General features: G+C 38.1%; 1 long non-coding RNA gene across 1 annotated transcript in view; it reads left to right on the forward strand.

Annotated features, from left to right (window-relative positions):
- The window catches only part of LOC134737038 (uncharacterized), a 165,668-nt gene that overhangs the window by 794 nt on the left and 148,259 nt on the right, over positions 1-16,615 (forward strand). The window lies entirely within an intron of this gene.

The following is a 16,615-nucleotide window of genomic DNA, read 5'->3' on the forward strand; positions in this document are numbered from 1 at the left end:
AATGACCTGTTGGCTTTGATTCCTTGGTGCAGGGCTTAAATACAGAGCCCATAGGGAGGGGAACTTGGAGGGTCCATGACCCTGGGGACCTAACCCAGCAGTATCTGCCAAAGCACCCAGGAAAGATGCAGTTTTTACGCACACTCAGCTCCTCTCCCGAGCTGCGGAGCGCAAAAGATCACATAGAGAGGAACCGAGGCAGCCAGGCGTTCGCCGGGGGTGTGCGCCCTTGCACCTCCTGCCGCCCGGGCGCTTAGCCTGGGCGCCTTGTGTAGGTTAAGGGACCCTCGGTCCTGGACCTGGGCCCCCGCCCAGCCAAGAGAGAGGTGCTCGGGCCCGCGGGTGGAGCATTTTGAGCAGTAGCTGGCTTGTAGCCGCGCCGTTTATCACCGGAAAGGAAGGAAGACCAGGAACTCGTGGCGGCCGTGAACTGTTCCATTGCTCTTTTCCTGGGGCGGAGGGACTCGCTGCCCGCCCGAGGAGCGTGCTCTGGGGAATAGAGTGTGCGCCTGTGTGTATGTGTGGGAGGCGAATTGTTCGCAGGGCGTGGGGGAGGGGGTGCCGCCCAGATTGGAAGGACGGGCTCTCCCTCTCTCCAGCCCACCCTCGGGCCTGGGCTGGCCAGAGCGTCAGCTCTCGCCGGCAGCGAGCGCGGTGAGAGGCTGGACGAGGCGAAGCTCAGAGACGCCAAAAACCTGAAAGATGCTGTCATCGCCACCCCCTTCCCCCACGCTGGTCCCTGGCAGGTCCAGCCCCTCCCAGGCTGACCCAGATACATCCCCGTTTGGGTCCGGAAAGGGAGGGGAGGGAAACAAGCACCGCGCCACCCACGACTCGGGAAGAGCAGGGCTCCTCGCCAGGGCCGCTCCGTATCGCTGGGCCGCGACCCAGGGAAGTTCTGCTTGGTCTGCGTCGGTCGGGCGGGAGGTGCAGGGAGGGCGCGTGGGGCGGCAGGCGGCGGGGCGGGGGAGCGTTTCTGCTCGCCGTGTGTGCACGCCGGCCATGGGGAAGGTATGATAGGCACCAAAGAGCAACACGTCTCTCATGTACTTCCATGCTTATGCTCACAAACCTCCTTCCCCCGTGAAGCAGGGGAATAAACTAAAGCTTACCTCCACCCTTCTTTGTCTGGCATTTTCCTGAAGTAAATCCAGACACTTGGGAAAGAAAAGGTGGTTGGCTCCGAGGAACCATAAACATTGCCAAAATTTAACTTCTACCTGAATAAAGTAGGAGTGTGGATGTGCATGTTGGGAAAGGTAGGCAGTTGTATGATTCTTTCATGGAGATTACGATGTGAAACCACCTAAAAAACTCCAACTCAAGTTCCACCCATCTCAGCACATCGTGTCCTCACAGCTAAGGGGTGTTAGAAGTACGTGGAATGTGACCATCAGCTTACAGGCCCTTGCTCTCCGCCCAGGGAATTAGTGAGTGGCCAGGAGACCTGCCCTTCAGTTGATGGTGAGGCCAGTGGAATGACCTAAACCTGAAACAGACCTCCTGGAAAAGAAATGGACCATCCCCAAAAGCTAATTAAATCCACGCCAGAGAACTTCATCCTGGGGCAGGAGGAGGAGGAGTGCCACATGTCTCGCAGAGAAGAAATTGGTTTTGGTGAAAGGCAAAAGGCTGAAAATGTTCGAGTGAAGCTAAATCCAGATGTGAAAAAGGGGTCCACACAAACACCCCTTCCTGACCTGTCTAGAGGCCATCTGGACTCAATGACTTGTCTCTTCCAGATCTATGATTCCATTTCCCTCCCATTCTCTACCCCTTTCACTTATGAACCATTACTTAGCCCCAGCATAACTTATTTTCCTGCTAAGAAGGCCTTTACTCCCTCCTTGTCTGTACCTATTCTCTCGATGGACCCCTTCACTTTGAAGATAAGGTGTTCACTAGTAGACGTAGTTAGGAAATGCTCAAGAAAATTAGGAGGAAAGAAGGTTACAGCAAACCTTACTTCTTTTACAATCAAAACCACCATCCTAAAGAAGAGTTAATAAATAATGAAGTAAATTGCATATGACTTCAGCCTAGCTATAGCAGATGATGAGGTAAGGAAAGAAAGGGTCAGAGTGTCTTTAGATTTATTAATTTAAACATCTGATTTTTGATTTATTCAATGAGATATCTCAGAATTGACTGTAAAATTCATTTACAGTATACAGAACCCAATTCTCTTTCTGGAGCTTAATGTTAGTTTGCTTGTAACTTCGGTATAGCACTGTAGCCAAATGAGTCAGTCTATTTTCTTAGTTAGATCCATTGTTTGTCTAATCTCCCAGGGCAGTCAGTGTAAGAGAACTCATTTACAACTGAGCCATCTCCACCCTTTAAAAATGGAGAGTTACTTCTCAACCAAATAGTCATTTGTCTTCCAGTCTGAACTGGCTTCCTCCTTAGGCAATGACTCCTAAGATAGCCACTCACTAACCAAAGGATAAGTTATAGTATCAATCATTTAAATCTCAGTGTGCCTTTAAATTAATGTGCACCAAAGTCTTTTGCTTCCAGCCATGAGTGAGTAACAAGTATCTGAGTAGCTCTCCTTTTCAGGTATTGGACAGTAGGCCCCACATGGCTGTGGTCCTTGAGAGAAGGGAAACACATTAGGTTTGCTCCACAACTATCCTACAATTGTCCAGGTTTTTCTGCTGAAGAGAAAAACATTTTTCTAGAATGTAGGAAGGTAGAACACAGGCAAGGCAGTAGTTTCAGTTAAGGAGGAAGAGACTGGAGTTCTGGGCTGTTGAAGCAGCTGAAATTTCTGAAGATAGGTAGCTATGGAACAGGGACTCCCCCACAAGTCTACGTGGAGATTCACCACAGTCCTTGGCCAACAGCTAGGCTGAATATGACATGACAAAACTCTGCAAGGCCTAACAGAGATTACATGCTGCATGTAGTGCATTGTTGAGAGACATTGGAGTTCCATCACCGCAGGGCAGAGCGACCTCACTGAGCACATCAGGGATTCAACTGAGATGCTGAAAAGGTCTTACCTTAAAAGCAATAGTCAGGCTAAAAAGCATGTCTTAGAGCAAAAATCAAAATGTTGTTTCTCCATAGCACATACTATAACAAAGAATAATAAGAAATCAGACAGGACCAGGGAAATTTATAAGAATGAAACAATACCCATTAAAAAAAAACATGATACAGACTCCCTACAGTGGATAATTAACAATAAAAAATTTAATAGGCTGGACACGATGGTACATGTCTAGAGTCCCAGCCACTTGGGAAGCTGGGAGGATCGCTTGAGTCCAGGAGTTCAAAACCAGCACAGAGAAACATAGCAAGACTCTGTTTCTAAACAAATCAATGAACAAACCCAACAAACAAATATGGACAAGTGAAAAACACACAAAAGTGACCTATACTTAAGAGAAAGCAGTCAATAGAAACTGATCCTGAGATGGCCCAGATATAGGAGGAATTGGTAGGAAAGAAATTTTTAAAATAACTATTATAAATATGTTCAGGTATTTAAAGGAAAATAGAATGAATAAGTGGACAATGAACAAATAGAGAATCTCAGCAGAAAAATGGAAGCCAAAAGAAAGAAATGAAAATTTGAAACCCATTAGTACAGTTATCTAATCTGCAAAATTTGTGCTTCCTGAAATGGAATTCCAGAAAGAAAGCAGAAAGAAAATGGGGCAAAAAAATATTTTGGAAATAATGCCCCAAATTTGGCCCAGATGATGGAAAACATAAATTTACCAATCTAAGAAAGGTGGAAAATCCTCAAAAGAATAAATGCTCAGCATATCACACTGGCACACATCAAACTATTTAAAGCCATAGATGAAAAATCTCTAAAGCAGTCAAAGGAAAAAGATACATTAAATATAGGAGAACAAGAATATTAATTACATCTGGCTTCTTATCAGCAACAATGGAAGTCAGAAGACAATGGAATGACATCTACAGCATGCTAAAAGAAAAAAAAAAGTCCACATAGAAATCTATAATCAGTGAAAATACCTTCTGAAAATGAAGTGGAACTCTTCTCTTGCTTTTTCTTCACTTAATCTTAGGAATAAGAGCCACATTGCATGAATAAGAGCAAAATGAAAACAGAGCAGCCTGAATAAAGCCTAAAGCCATCCCTAGAAAGGATCAAGATTTCCCAGTGGTACTTTTTTGCTATCCAAAAGAAAACTCCACCCCCCTCCCTTTTTTTTTGTTAGAGTCTTGCTCTGTTGCCCAGGCTGGAGTGCAGTGGCATGATCTCAGCTCACTGCAACCTCTGCCTCCCTGGTTCAAGCAATTCTCCCTGCCTCAGCCTCCTGAGCAGCTTGGGATGACAGGTGTCCACCACCATGCCTGGCTAATATTTTTATTTTTCAGTAGAGACGTGGTTTCGCCATGTTGGCCAGGCTGGTCTTCAACTCCTGACCTCAGGTGATCTGCCCACCTTGGCCTCCCAAAGTGGTGGGATTACAGGTGTGAGCCACCACACCCGGCCAACTCCACCTTCCTTAAAGAAACATAATATCATTCAGGATCTCCACAAGTTTTCAGCAAATTAAAAATTATTTTTTAAAACCCCAAACAAAACAAAACCTAGGAAAAAAAAGCAACAGAAAATAGAAATGGACCCACAGGTAATTTAGAGTTCTGATTTATCTGAGAGGGACTCCAAAATAATTAAAAAAATTTAAAAAAAAAAAAAAACAGACAATTTTAAGAGAGAGTTGGAATCCAGGCAGAAGACTTAACTAAAAATCCAGGACTAGAGAGAGGAGAACAGAAGCAGTGACTGCAAGTAAGAATTAGATAGATGGGTTGAGGATCCATCTATAATCAGCAGAACAGTAGATTAGTAAGCCAGAAGAGAGGTCGATATGAAATATCCAGATTAATGCACAGAGAGTATTAAAAGGATAGAAAATATATAAAAGAAAAAGATAAATATGATAGAGTGAAAAGGTCTAAACTAACTGCAATTGGAGATCTAGATGAAGAAGAGAGAATGGGACTAAAGAAATATTTGAATAACTACCAATTGAGAATTTTCCAAAACTGATGGAAGAAATCAAACTACATATTCAAAAAAACCCTACAAACTTGTAGCAGGTTAAATACAGAGAAAACTATGTTCAGGCACATCACGCATACATTTCTGACAAAGGCAAAAAGAAAATATTAAAAGCTGCCAGATGGGGAAAAACATTAATTTGAGGGGAGAAATCACAAGATATGGCTGACTTTTCAACAGAAACTATGGAAATCAGAAGATGGTAGAATGGCATCTTTAGAAAAGAGGTGGAGTGGAGAAGGATACTCTCAACTTGGAATTCTATAGTCATTGCAAAGATTCTTAAAAAATTAAGACAAGATAAAGATGCTTTCAAATAAAAGATAAGAAAATCCCTTATTAGCAGAGTTGATGATAAATATTAAGCCAGTTATTTAAGCTGAAGGACAATGATCCCAGATGGAATTATGGAATCAGAGTCCCCTGCTGGTTTTTGTGTTAGTGATGTCATATATTTTCTTCTACATATTTTAAACTTTTAAAAGATATCATAATCATTGTTTTAATTATCAATACTATTTTATATTTTTCTATTAATTTACCTTTCTCAATATTCATATCCCTTTTTGCAATTCCATAATTCCATCTGGGCTCATTTTAAGTACTACTGAATGGTGGTGAGTTTCCCATTTTGCTTTTCTTCTGCTATCCTGAAGCCTGGACACAAGGCAGCAAAACCGTGAAGTGGGAGCTGGCATGGACAAAGAGGCATACAGGAAAGGTATTCAAGTAGTGTGGAAGAGATTTCTAACATACTCATAGTGTGTGGGAGAAGTTCCCTGGGCTCCTCCCTTTTAATTCTTTCACATTCCACACCCCTAGCAAACCTATGTCAATGTTGGCAGCAGTGACAACAGCAGCAGTGAGAGCCCATAGGTGCTTAAAACTCTGAGAGATGGGGAACTTTCTCTCCAGAGGAACTGTGTTCCCAAAAAGATGAGATGAAATTCCATAGCTTTTTTTTCCCCCTCTTTCCTTCTGCTGTGTGGTCCTAGACATGGGTGTAGTACATACAGGAAATGTATGGCAGAGTGAGACAACTAAAGCCGAAGTTTCTGGCCAGAGGACCAAAAAGAGGAATCCTTGAAAATCAGAAAGTACTTAGGTAGTCAGGGGGAATGAGAATCTTGGGAAAGCCATCATATAAAGTTGTATGTGAAGTACTGTGCTTACCCTCTAAGTTATGTACATGTGGATTTGCCCCTAATAATCGTATCAAAAACTTTGAGAATGGAACTATGGGATAGACCACAATCCAGGTCCAAGACAAGACAATGGGTTTTACACATGAGACAGGCATGAATAGCATTACAAAGCCTTTGAAAACTGAACTAACATCAGAACCAGAACCCACACAAGGCTGGTCGGAATTTGTGGCCTGAACCCAATTAGGTTGATCAATCATATGTTGAAACAAGAATATCAACATTCCACATAGATGGGATTTAAACAAGACGCAGAGTCTCTTAACATTCTATTCTGGATGTCCAGGATACAAGAAAAATTACTTAGTATACAAAGAACTAGGAAAATTGCAACTCAAATAGAAAAAGACAATCAGGAGACACTACTGCCTAGATGACAAAGATGTTGAAATTATCAAAGACTTAAAATCAGCTATTATAAAAATTCTTCAAGAAGTAAGGATGAATACTCTTGAAACAAATGGATAATATAATGTCTCAGTAAATAAACAAAAAATTTAAAGAGGAAATACATGGAAATTTTAGAACTGAAAAATTTATTTACTGAAAAATCTATCTCAGTGGATAGGGGTGATAATAAAATGGAGATGACAGAGAAAGGTGTGAACGAACTTGAAAATAGATCAGTGGAAGTTATCTAATCTTAACAGCAGAGGAAAAAAATATTGAAAAGAAATGAAGAGATCCTCGGGAAATCTCTGGAATAATACTCCAAGTTGCCACACTGTGTCACTGGAATCCAAGAAAGAGAGGGGAAACAGTCCACTGCAGCAAAAAATATTTGCAGAAATGGTTAAATACTTAATAAATTTGGCCAAAGGTATAGACCTAGAGATTCAAAAAGCTCAGCAAATCCAAAGAGGATACCTCCAAATAAATTAATGCTGAGATACATAAAAATAAAATTGCTGAAAACTAAAGGCAAAGACAAAGTCTCGTAAACAGACAAATACAAATGATGCACTACTTATGGAGAACAAAGGGGAATGATGATTTAAATGACTTTAGATTTCTCATCACAAATTATGAAAGCAGAAGAAAGTGGAACATTTTTTTAAAGCACTGATAAAAAGAACCATCAGCCCAGAATTCTATAATAACAAAGAAAATATCCTTAGTGAAAGTGAAATAAAGACATTCTCAGATGAAGGAAAACAAAGACAATTCATTGTCAGTAGACCTGTTCTAAAAGGCTTGCTAAAGGAATTTCTTCAGACAAAAAAGAAATGATATAAAAAGGAAACCTGTAAAATATGAAGGAAAGAGAAATGGTAAATATTGAATGAAAGTTACAGACTCTTCTAGTCCTCTCCAGTTCTTTAAGAGGCAGAAAAGAGGAAACAGGATTGAAAAACCAAGATAACACACAGAAAACAAATAATTAAATGATACACTTAAATCCAAACATACCCATAATTATATAAAACATGCATGGTCCAAACACAATTTTTTTCAAAATTGATGTATTCATTATAATAAACATAAAATTCAGGAACAACAATAGTAGGTGGTATTTGGTAATAGAAATGAGACTTAAAAAATAGAAGTGGTATAAACAGGAAAATGGGCAATAATGCAGTTAGAACCATGAGACATCATTAATACTAAACCACAATCTATGAAGAGAGGAGGTAAATGAAAGAGTGATAGCTGAGTTTAAAATGAGATATTACCACCTACCAACCAGAATAACTAAAATTTTATCAATCAATCTGACAATTCCAACAGTTAAGATATGGAACAAATGAAACTGTCACTCCTTGCTAGTTGAAGTAAAAGTGGTAAAACCACTTCGGAAAACTGACAGAATCTACAAACTCTGACTACATGCATTCATATTGTTTAACAAGTCCACTCTAATTATATACTCAACCAAAATGCAAACACAACAATTTTAATACAGAGATTTTCTGAATGGATAAAAACACAAGTATATGCTGTCTACAAGACATTCACTTCAAATACAATTATACAGGTAGGTAAAAAGGAGAAGTACACAAAAAGATAAATGACACACACACTAATTAAAAGGAAGGCAAAGTTGATATATCAATATCAAAGCAGATATCTAAGCAAAATAAAAGTTACCTAGGATAATGAGGAAACAAACATAATGATAAAATGGTCAATTCACCAAGAAGACATACTGTCCCTAAATGTGTATAGACCAAACAACAGACCTTCAAAACATACGAAGCAAAAATTTGACAGAACTGAGAGAAAAAATCAGACAAATGCACAATTACAGTTAGAGATGTCAACATTCCTCACTCAGTAATTGATAGAACAAATAGAAAAATCAGGAAGCTACAGAGAAACTCAACAACACCATCAACCAATTGCTTGGAAACTAAGCAATATATTTCTAATAATCTTTAGATCATAAAAGATGTCTCAAGGGGTGTTAGAAAATATTTAAACTGAATAAAAATGCATTATTGTAAAACTATATTTAATATAGATTCTAATAAGTCAAGAATACATATTGTAATCTCCTGGGTAACCACTAAAAACTAACAAAATATATAACTATTCCAGTTTTCTGTTGCTGTATAACAAACCACTCCAAAACTTAGCACTTCAAAACATCAATTTATTACTGTATTTCATAGTTCTGTGCGTTGACCATACTTAGCTTGGTGGTTCATGCTTGGGATCCTTGATATCATTTCAGGGGTTGCAGCTGGGACTGGATTCATCTGAAAGATTGACTGGGCGGGAGGTCCCATGAGGCTTTTTAACTCATATATCTTGCAGCTGTCATCCTCTTGATGGCCTGGACTTCTTACGTGCTGGCATAGGACTCCAGGATGAAGGAGGTAAAAGTTGCCAAACTAGTTAAGAACTACACCTGGATCTCATCAAAGCCATTGCAGGACCTGCCCAGATGCAAGAGATTGAGAAGTAAACTCTGCTTCTTGATAGGAGAGTAACAAAGTAACACTAAAGGAGAACATGTAGCAATAGAAAATGTTATTGTTGCCGTCTCTGGAAAACAGTCTTCTACAGTCTTCCCTTTGGACACAACAATTCACATTCCTTCCATGGGCAAAATAAACCCACTCTCTCTCCCAAGTCCCCTAAAGTCTTATTCCAATATGGCATTGGCTTGAAGTCCAGGACCTTGTCATCTAAATCAATTACAAATGCAGCTAAGGCTCCTCAGGTGCTGATCCTAAAATCTTTATGAAAATGCAATAGGCATAGAACAGTCATCACAGTTTTGGAGAAAAACAACTTGGGAGATTAACATTATGAGATATCAAGCTTACTTACTATAAACTGTAATAATTAGGGGAAGGTGATATGGCACAAGAATAGTCAAATAGGCAAATGAAACCTAATAAGAGTGCAAAAATAGACCCATATACAGGACCAACTTCATTTTCAGCAAAAGTGCCAAGCAATTTAATGAGGAAGAAAGGAGAATGATTAAAGTTTTCCCATTTCTAATTTTAAGGGAAAAAGTTAGAGCTACTACTTCCCTTTAGACTTTCCATCTGGTATTATGTTAAAATTTTAAGGATCATCACTAAAAAGAATTTAAAAAGGATGTAAATGTATAATCTAACAAAAAAAATGGAGGGGGAATAAAAAAACAAACTCCATACATTCAGTGGAAAGAAAGTAGGAAAGGAGAAGAGCTTAAAAGGAGGGCAGAAGGGATGGTAGAGATAAACGCAAATATACCAATAATCAAAATAAATGTAAATGAGTTGAACTTTCCATCTCTATTCAAAGACAGGGATTGGAATATTGGTTTCCCTTTAAACCAAGTTATATGTTATTCAAAGAGATATTAGAACTTAAGGACACAGAAAGGATGAAAGTATAACTATCTTAGAATCAGACAAATTAGATATTAAGGCAAAAACATTAGTAGAGATAAAAAGATTGATGATATCATGATACAGATACAATTCACCTGGAAGACAACAATAATTTTAATTTCACCTAACAATACAGTCTCAAATATTCATACCAAAAATGAACAGAAATATTAGGTTAAACAGACAAATCCATTACCTTAGTGAGAATTTTAACTCATCTTTCTCAGTAATTGACTGTATCAGTTTGCTTTTGGTAAGTAATACACCACCCCAAAATTTAGATACTTAAAACAGCAATCACTTGTTAGCTCATTATATTGTGGGTCAGAAATTTAAACTGGGTTCATCTGGGTAATTCCTCTGTTGATCTTCACTAGGGCCATGTATGTTTGATGGCATTGCTCACATGTCTATGAGTTTACTGGAGTGATAGATATCTGGCCCATATTTATCCCATTATCTGTTAAGTTAATGGACCTTGTTCATGTGGTGGAAGATCAGAAAAGTAGCAAGGAAACAAATGTTAATGCACAAGCATTTTGCAAGCCTTTGCTTGCATCACATTTGCTAACGTCCCACTGGCTGAAAAAGGTCACATGACCAACCTGGATGCAAAGTGTGGAAGAAGAGTTTCCATTTTTTTTTGATGCACCTGCTATCTCATTTCAAGGGTATAGATTCAGGTGGGAAAAGATTTTGTAACCATTTTTATAGTCTACATATTGATAGAGCAAGAAGACAAAAAAATTAGTAAGGCTCTAAGAAGTTTTGAACTATACAAAAAGTTTTGTATGCTTTATATATAAAACTTGTACTCTACAATTAGAAAATATAAAATCTTTTAAAATGGACATAATACACCTATAAAAAATTAATAATATACAAAGCTACAAAACTATTCTCAGCAAAAAAACAAAGAACTGCTCTTTTATAAACCCCATTTTCAGGCCAAAACTCAGTTAAGCTAGGAATTAGTTACAAGATAACTTTTTAAAAAGTGTATTTAGAAATTTTTTAATGTTTCTTAAAAATTAATTGATCAAAACAGAATTCATAATAGGAATTATAAAATATTTTGAATACAAAATATTGGGAAGACTGTGTCATAATTTATGAGATATAGCTAAAGTGATATTTAGATAAAAATTCTAGCTTTAAATGTTTACATTAGAAAACATGGACAACGTAAACTAATGAGTTGTGCACATTAAGTTAGAAAAAGAACAACGGAATAAACTCAGGAAAGCAGAAGGAAGAAAGTGAAAAAGAACATAAAGTAATGAAATAGGAAACACAGATTCATTAGAAAGTTTCTATAAAAACAAATGCTAGTCTTTGAAAAGATTAATAGACATGTCTCTTACAAGACGAATACAGAAACAATGACAAAGGCATACACGGTTAAGAAAAAAGGAGAAGAATTACAGATTCAGTAAGATTTGTAAATTAGAGACCCTGAACTCATTTAAACAAAACCAAATAAAGACAATATAAGAAAAAAATATTTATGAATCTAGCTGCAACTATAAGAAATAAAATATGATAAAACCATGTGTGTATATAAATCATGGTCAAGGAATTAAAGAATACTTCAACAGTTTAAAAAATCTGCCAATAAAACACCATAGTGTCTGCAGGGAAAAAAATTGAAAATCTTTCAATGTCATTTAATACATAAATACTTTTGAAAGGGAAAAATATGATTATTCCAAAATATGCAGAAAAAATGTTTGATAAAATTCAACAGTTGACATGAATTGTATTTTTTTTAAGAAAAACTTTTTACACAACAGCAATATAGGAGAATAATTTTTTTTTGTGTGTGTGAAGTTTTGCTCTTGTCGCCCAGGCTGGAGTGCAGTGGCACGTTCTTGGCTTACTGCAATCTCTGCCTGTTGGGTTCCACGATTTTCCTGTCTCAGCCTCCCGAGTAGCTGGGATTACAGGCGCCCGCCTCTCGGCCTAGCTAATTTTTGTATTTTTTAGTAGAGGTGGGGTTTCACCATGTAGGCCATGGCTGGTCTCAAACTCCTGACCTCAGGTGATCCACCCGCCTTGGCCTCCCAAAGTGCTGGGATTACAGGTGTGAGCCACCGTGCCCAGCCAAAAACTTTTTTAATAATTGAAAGAAAAGTAACAGACTTACAGCAAATGTATCTTATTTAATAATGAAATATTATAAGTATCTTCAAAGTTACAAAACATGAACATCCATTATCACCACTATTATGAACTATGGTACTGAGATTCTAAAACGTTATGATAATAAAGAAATATGAATTACAAGAAATGCAAAAGGAAAATTTTTATTATTTGCAGATGATGTGAACATGTACATGAAAAACCTAAAAGTATTAAAGAACAAGACTATTAGAATAAACTAGTCATGGTACTATGCACCTGGAGTCTCAGCTACTCAGGAGGTTGAGGTGGGTGGCTTGCTTGAGCCCAGAAGTTCAAGGCCAGCCTGGGCAACACAATGAGACCCTATCTCTTCATAAACTCTTAATATATTGGCAGCAAATAGATGAATGGAATAGAATGTGAAATTCAGAAACAGATCCACAAGTACATTAGAAATTAGGTGTAGGAAATAGGCACCACTTCAAATCAAGGGGAAATGATGGATTATTCAATAATGGTGCTATGAAAATTGGCTCACAATAAGGAAAGAAATGCTATTAGATGACTTTCATACTGTGCACAAAAATAATTTTCAGATATATTAAGGACCAAAATATGAAAAGTAAAACTTTAATACAGGAGAAAATATAGGTAGATATTTTAAAGGTTTTAGTAACAAAAAACACCAATGGCAAAAGGTAAGCAGTAGATAGGAGATATTTCAACATATGTAACAGATGCAGATAAGTATTTCAAATATTTAAAGTACTGAAAGTCAACAAGAAAAAGACAATCCAGTAGAAAAATAGGCAAATGATAGTAAAAAGCAATTTCTAGGGGAAAAAGTTTATATAGAGAGATGCTCAATCTCACTTGTAATCAGAAAAGTACAAAATGAAGCAAAAAAATCAACTATGTTGAATCCATCAGATAGAAGAAAATTTAAGTCAGTTAATATTATGTGTTGGCAGGTGTGGGGGTAGTGAACACTCTTGTGCACTGCTAGTAAGTCTGTAAATTAATATAGCCTCCTTGAAGAGGAATATAGTGGTGATGCAGTCAAGCTCTCCTCTGGAAACAGATGGAGGATAATTCAAGGAGGTTTGATTTACAAAGAGACTATGAAGATGTGAGCAGAGGAACTGTTACCACCTCCAGACCCAAAGGGACAAGGAGAAGGAGTAAAGGTTCATGGAACCCAGAAAGGGAAAATCCTGTAGAGATTGCTTTGAGAGGAGCAGTGCTCTTTGGTTGAGGCACACAGCACAAGAAATCTTGTAGGAGGGAGCTGGTGAATAAATACCTAGACTGCACTCTCCCTCAGATATTCTGCTGGGGTTCCTCATTGGATAAACCCAACCAGGAGCTGAAGGGCCCATTGATATAGTTCATAGAGTCAGCCTCCCAGGGCGGGGTAGGATGGAGAAACGAAGACTCTGAAGGGGCAAACAGAAGATAACTGGCAACATCAGTAGGTAACGAATTGAAAATATTTGTGCCCTACAACTAGCTATTCCATTGCTAAATATAGTTAAAGATATTTTGTTATGCAAAAGGACACATGTACGTATGCATAGTACAATACTGTTGAGAAGAATAAGTGAAAAATAACTCAAAATTTTATCAGTGAGGGAATAGAGAGGTAAAATATGGGATAAACATGTGATGGCTTACTGTGGAGCAGTTACATGGAATTAATTACATCTTCACTTTTTACATGAATGAATCTGAAAACATGTTGATGGAAAAAGTAAAGAACAGAATGAAGCAACATTAGTATAACCCCATATTAGTTGGGAGTGTCTTTAGCACCACTGACAGAAAACTTAGCCACAGTTGCCTAATCATATAGGGGTTTACTCTTCTCATGCTAAATGAAGTCCAGAGGTAGACTATCCAGAGCTGGTGCAGCTGCTCTAGGATATATACAAGGAGGGTTCTTTCTGTCTCACTGTTCTTAGTGTATGGCTCCATCTTATGGCTTTGAGGTATTTAGTAACAGCCCCAATGCTTAAAATGGAACATTTCAGTTTATTTAGCAATTCTATTAACCTGGGCGTTTCCATGTCTTTAGTATTAGTTTTCAAATAGACTTGAAGTAAGTAAATACTTTTAAAATCAGGTGAATTCAAATCAAGAAGAAGCTGAGAAAATATGTATATCTCAAGTGCATAACCTCTGGTGCCCATGATGGTATGTAAAATGTCTCAGGAAGATGAGGTCCTCTGTGTGACTTGGGGGGGTGAAAGTGTAGGTAGGTGTTAGGATAAGTACCAAGTAGACAATCTGAACAAGATTGAGTCACGTACATTTCCACACCGCCACCAATCTTCATCTATGGAACAATAACAATGTAATTTCTAGTTCTCTCCATTATCACAAGAGGGTTTAATAAGTTTGGCTTTATATACAGTGGTTTCTGCTTCTAACCTGCAACTGAGTGCACATCTTTGCATTTGAGTAGGTACAGTTTGTTGAAGAGGAAGAAGAGAAATAGAGGGAGTCTTCTGATAATTTATTCTCTATTTGACTATTATCTTGTGGATTCTGAATATGTCTGTGCCAGTTTAGATAATTTAAGTATTTTTAATTATGTCACTATATAATAGAAAATATTTCTTTCAAACAAAAATATGGCAATTTGAAAAATCTGACTCCTTTTCTCACACAGAGTATCACTTTTGGTGCAAGGCACTATAACATATGCTTTATTATGAATAACAACAGTAGAAATTATACTGACTACCATTTATTCAGTTTATACCATGTAGCAGGTATTGTAGAAAATCATTTATATGGCTTAGTTCACTTAATCCTTATAGCAACTTTATTTATTTTATTTAATAAGCTTATTATTATTATTATTATTGAGATGGAGTTTCGCTCTCATTGCCCAGGCTGGAGTGCAATGGCATGATCTTGGCTCACTGCAACCTCCGCCTTCTGGGTTCAAGTGATTCTCCTGCCTCAACCTCCTGAGTAGCTGGGATTACAGGCATGCACCACCACGCCCGGCTGATTTTGTATTTTTAGTAGAGATGGGGTTTCTCCATGTTGGTCAGGCTGGTCTCGAACTCCCAACCTCAGGTGATCCGCCCACCTCAGCCTCCCAAAGTGCTGGGATTACAGGTGTGAGCCACCGCACCCAGCCTAAATAAGCTTATTAAAATATAGGTTTGATTACATTAGCTAAATGACTGGCATATAGTAAATGTCCAATTAAAAGTGTTATTTTTAGTATAATTATTGCTATTTTATAGATGACATGGTAGATACATAAAGGGCTTAGGTAGTTTTCTGAAACCTGCATAGCTAGTAAGTGGTAGAGCTGAAATTGGTACTTGGATCTGTCTGGCTCCAAGTCTACATTAACTATAAAACTCTACAACAGCTTCTGTGACATCGCATTTAACACTTGAACAAAAACCCTAGCTCAGGATGATATTTATGTTTTGGATTAGGAAACTAGGTGTCATAGAAAATAATTATTAATAATAATCATTTTCTTCATGAACTATTCAAGGGCACTTCTGGTTGGTGACAGAGTTGGGTTCCCTGAGAAGAAAATCCTGGTGGAGATTAGTATATGGGACACATTAGGAAGTGCTCTGGAAAGCAATACTTGTGCAAGGAAAGGCAAGGAAATAGGATTAGGCAGAGGGAGAATATGGGGTGTGATGTCCTCTCAGTGAAGGCCTCAGCCCTCCCCACTGGGAGTTCTAAAGTGGGATTGTCTTTCAGAGTTGTCTTGAGTTGGGATGAGGGCCCCTGAAATTGGGGCCTTTCTATCCCTAAGTTGATCAGTCATTTCTGGGAATAGGAAATGCTATAGGGAACTCAGCTATCTTTGTCAGAGGAAACTCTCATAGAAAGCTGAGGGCTTAGGGCTGTCTGCTAACTGCACTCCAGCCCCTGGAGATAAGTCACTTATTCTTAAATGGAGATTTGGGAGCCACATCACACATCCACTTCAGTAAACAAAACTTTATTAAGAAAATAAATCTACTATTTTTCTTTCATCCTATGCTGGTATTCCCATTTTATTTAGAAAATGATGTGAGGACTTTGTATAATAACTAACCTTTTGTTTCCATATTTTAAATTCAATCTTGGTACAGCAGAGCTAACCATGTATGTTAATTGTAATATTACCACTAATATGACAGTTAATTATAATATTACCACCAACGTAACAGTTAATTATAATAACACAGCTAACTTAATAGTTTGTTTATTTATTTATTTATTTATTTATTTTATTTTTTTTTTTTGAGACAGAATCTTGCTCTGTTGCCCAGGCTGGAGTGCAGTGGCGCGATGTCGGCTCACTGCAAGCTCCGCCTCCCGGGTTCACGCCATTCTCCTGCCTCAGCCTCCCGAGTAGCTGGGACTACAGGCGCCCG

The sequence above is a fragment of the Symphalangus syndactylus genome, chromosome 6, assembly GCF_028878055.3.
Source record: "Symphalangus syndactylus isolate Jambi chromosome 6, NHGRI_mSymSyn1-v2.1_pri, whole genome shotgun sequence".
Taxonomy (NCBI): Eukaryota; Metazoa; Chordata; class Mammalia; order Primates; family Hylobatidae; genus Symphalangus; species Symphalangus syndactylus.